Genomic DNA, 4,353 nt, shown 5'->3' on the forward strand with positions numbered 1-4,353 from the left:
GTATGCAGTTTCGTTTATGTTGCTGGGCTTTGGAGGCAAACAGAGCATGAAGGGGCAAGTACCACGTCCCCAGGGGGCAGCGGTTTTGCCACTGTTGTGGTACTAATAGCCGAATTGAGGATGTGAACGCCTGTTAATAGAATGCCAAGCCTGTAATGATATTCGTGCTGAAGAGGGATTCGGTCATCAACAGAGCATGTTGGAGGCCATGCAATGGGAACCCGCACGTGCGGCGAGGATATTGGAACATATGCGGGCTCACCGAAACTCAATTACCCCCTTTAGACGCTAGTCTGGGCTGATGTGCGGTGTTTTCCTTTCCTCCGTGTCTTTTAGGCGTTGTAGTATTACCCTTGGGCCCTCGGCTCGTATGGGTAGTCTTACAGGTATGGGGTCACGCACCCCCAACCATGTAACACACACACACGCATAAAACGTCTTCGTCGCAATTAAGCCCGTGAAATTTTACGGGTGCTGTGCATTACGGCTTGGGGGATTACGGGTCAAGACCTTGTGATTACGGGTAATGTAACCTGTGGATGACTTCCAGCACGGGCAACCAACAAAATGTCACCTATGTTATTCCTTATAAAAGGAATGCTTTGGCAACTTAAAAATAAGCATGTGTACAAATTTTCTTGGCCGGTAATTACATGTGAAGACCACGTGATTACGGGTAAACATGAATTTACGGGTGAAAACCTTTCCCAGAGTGATAACATGTCGTTTGGCTGCCATAGGGGTAGGGATAGACCATGTATGTGTGGATTCATAATTTTACATATACACGTCGCCTAGCAGCAGCTACATGCATACGAAATTCCCAAGTCCTGCTATGTAACAAAATTAAGCCATATGCAATGCCTGCTTCAGCTGAAGCAGCTGCAGCTGCAGCTGCAGCAGCTTCCAAACAATCTGCAGCTTCCAAACGGCACCAAACATTTTCACAACAGCGGCTGCTGCAGCTGCAGCTCATCGATCTGTCAACAATTTGCCTCAAAACATGCTACATTATAGCTCAGAAGCGCTCTATCCACCCTAACACTTTCTGGTATTCATGCCTAGAAGTAGTCCTCCATCACCGTCAGTTAACACTCCAAGACAAGTCTGTACAGTGACTGTACAGTGCAGCAGCGCTGTTGCTAGCAGTAGCTTCTCCACAAGCGGCTTGTGAGCCTGTATGCAGCAGCTGCTGCAGCAGAAGCTTCGAAACAGCTCCAAACAGTTTCATATTGAGTGCACCCAGCTGCAGCTCATCCATCTCTCAACAAAATTTGCCTCAAAACATGCTACATCATAGGTCACATGCACTATCCACCCTAACACCTTCTGGTAGTCATGCCTAGTATTAGTCCTCTATCGCCGTTAGTTAACACTACAAGACATTGCTGCAGCAGCAGTCCTCCACAAGCAGCTTGTGAGCCTGTATGCAGCAAAGATCAGGCAGGGGCATACAATAGCACCTTTGTCAGACCATCAAGAACTGCAATGACTGTGATGTGGAATTTAGAATGCAGTTTTATGCCACACACCTTACTACTGCTTTAACCCTCCACTGACTCTGCGTGCTGATGTGTGGTGGGGAAAGCATGTAGTGTTGTCCACAGCAGCTGCAGGTTGCTGGGTAGGCCCTGTAGACAGACAAACATGCCCATCAGAAGTTAAATACTCCAAACCCTGTATAGGAGACTCCATACAGAATATATGCAGCAAGAGGTAATTTGACACAAAATCCAAAAACTGCAGTTGCCCTTGTTTGCTTGCACATGAATGACAATTACCCCTACAGCTATCACCTCCCAAGCAGAAAAAGCATGCCCGGGAATCGAACTCAGGTCGGAACTAGGATACTTGCCTAAAACCAACCCATTCCATCATGACTTCCACAGCTGGGAACATCTCACCATTCCCAAGTCTTAGTTCCGTGTATCAGCTAGTAACCAACATACTTCCTCAACGGCTTCTTCCTGTTTAAACCTCGGTAGTTGCCTTAATCAACCTGTTACATCATGATTTCCCCCAGAGAACAACTCACCAGTGGTCACTATTCACGTGTCATGCCCCGTGATATGAGCCAGTAGCCAACATATGCCTCCATCCTCAATGGCTTCCAAACCGGCACCCATATCTCAGGCAGAGCGGCATCATGCTTATGTCACCTTTCTTCATCGTAGGCAGAGCTTTGGTGGATGATGCCGTCTGCAGCTCCCGTTTCTCGCTTCTGTACACATGCCTGCTGAAGCAAGTTTACCATATGGGGTTGCAACCCCCTCATTTGAGTCCTGCAGATCATGCAAGCAAACAGTTGCAAAGTCTAGCATGCAAGCCCAATTTTACTACTTCTCATGAGACAACATCATACTTTGGGTTGTTGCTTGGGTTTGGTGCTGCCCAGGTTTGCAGCCATGGCATGAGGAGCGTGGTCGCGATGGTGAAGTCCTTTGTTGCCAAGTTGCCATAGAACTCGGCAAAGTCGTCATATTCCATTCCACTGACGGCCAGGAATTCCTCAAACGCTTTGGTGGCCTTATCACCAGCAGCACTGCAAACGTTGCTGGGCACGTTTAAAATGTACCGCTCATCTAATGAACAAGTGCAATGGCTGATGATGCCACTCACTTGTCATTCGTTGGCTGCATCATAGCTGCAGCTGGACCTCGTGCATCCTGCGCCTATTGTCCGACGGCTGCGTGGGCTGCATCCCAAATCCACCCACAAAATCATCATTGGCTTCCATTGTGATATTCCTCTTAAGCATCTTTAGAGATTTGACCTATGAGGTTAACCGATGATTAAACGGGGATTCCGGACCGGCTCCGGTCATCGCCGGACCGGCTGCCGGACCAAAATAACCAGCTTCCAGTCCGACTGTGCAAGCGCCTCATTCACTTGGCACCAAATAAAATTCCCATTATTTTAATCAATCCAATTTTTTTATTTTTTGACGGACATCTTGATTTCGTCGGCGAGCTCGTGGGCGAGCTTTATTAAGCCTCACGTTCGCTCAACCGTTCCATCTCCCCTGCTCCCCTGCTCAAACGTTCCATAAAGCCTGTTTCCCAGCTCCAAAATTATCCGGCTTTGATATAGCGGATATTCCTAACATAGATATCATATAGCTGCGCGTAATGGAGCAGATGTATGGCAAGGCAACCGTTCCATCTAGCCTGCTCCAACGCTCCATCAAGCCTGTTTCCCAGCTCTAAAATTATCCGGCTTTGGGATATCTCATATTCCTAACATAGATATCGTATTGCTGCGCGCAATGGAGCAGATGTATGGCAATGCGCGCCTTGGCGGCAATCCCGTAGAGGTCGCGGCTGCGGGGCAGGAGGTCGAGGATGCAGTGGAGCATGCAGTAGGAGAGCTGCCTCAGTAAGCTTACTTCAACGTACTTTGCCTTGGTTTCATGGTGGATGGCGTTACGTCCTTGGGCGAAGACATTTCTCGGGCGAAGACATTACTCCCTCCTCTCCACGCAACTTTTCATGGTGAATGACGTTATTTCCCCCTCCTCACGCAACTTTATGGGCACACACAGGCGCGGACGCGGACCCACGCGTGGGGGGGGAGCTAGGCGTGGCGCGGGCCGGCAGGGCCGTGGCCGCGGCAGCCATAGCCGTGGTGGTCGTGGTGGTCGCGGCCGGCGGGGTGGCCGTGGTGGTGGGCCTGCGGCAGCGGAGGCGGCGGCGGAGGCGGCGGAGGCGGCGGCGGAGGCGGAGGAGGAGGAGGAGCAGGAGGAGGAGGAGGAGCAGGAAGAGGAGGACACCACTGAGGATGATGAGGGAGAGCCACAGGCACAGTAAGCACGGATGCAATGTGAAAATGCATGTGTATGTGAATGGCACGGTAACCCCCAAGGCGTGCACATCTGTTGCACCGCAGACGTGGTCGTGGCAATGGACGTGGGGGTGGCAGGCGGCCCCGGTTCAAGTACACACGCGAGATGCGTGGGGACCTTGGCGATCGGTACCAGGAAGATGCGCATAGGGGCAGGACCACGGGGCTGTACAGAACGCAGATGAACAAGTTCAGGGTAAGGATAACGGGGTCCTGCTGTGATGAGCCAACCGTACATGCCGGGAATGTTGTAGATTCCCACGCCACCCACACGTGACTCTTACCACCAGGAGTTCCTTGGACAGCGGCAGGAGGACATTGGGAAGCTGGCAGAAGACCTTGTGGGGAGCGAGCTGGCGGAGGTCGGCGGGCAGTGGCTCCAGTGGCTCACTGAACGAAAAGTAAGGCTGCTCCGTGTGGATGCGCCATGCTTTGTGTCGACATCATCAGGCAAAAACCTTATTTTTTGGGATTCTTTTTAAATGTAGGTGGGCTTATCAACACTTAAGCAGT

Source organism: Volvox carteri, assembly GCF_000143455.1.
Source record: "Volvox carteri f. nagariensis unplaced genomic scaffold VOLCAscaffold_97, whole genome shotgun sequence".
Classification (NCBI taxonomy): domain Eukaryota; kingdom Viridiplantae; phylum Chlorophyta; class Chlorophyceae; order Chlamydomonadales; family Volvocaceae; genus Volvox; species Volvox carteri.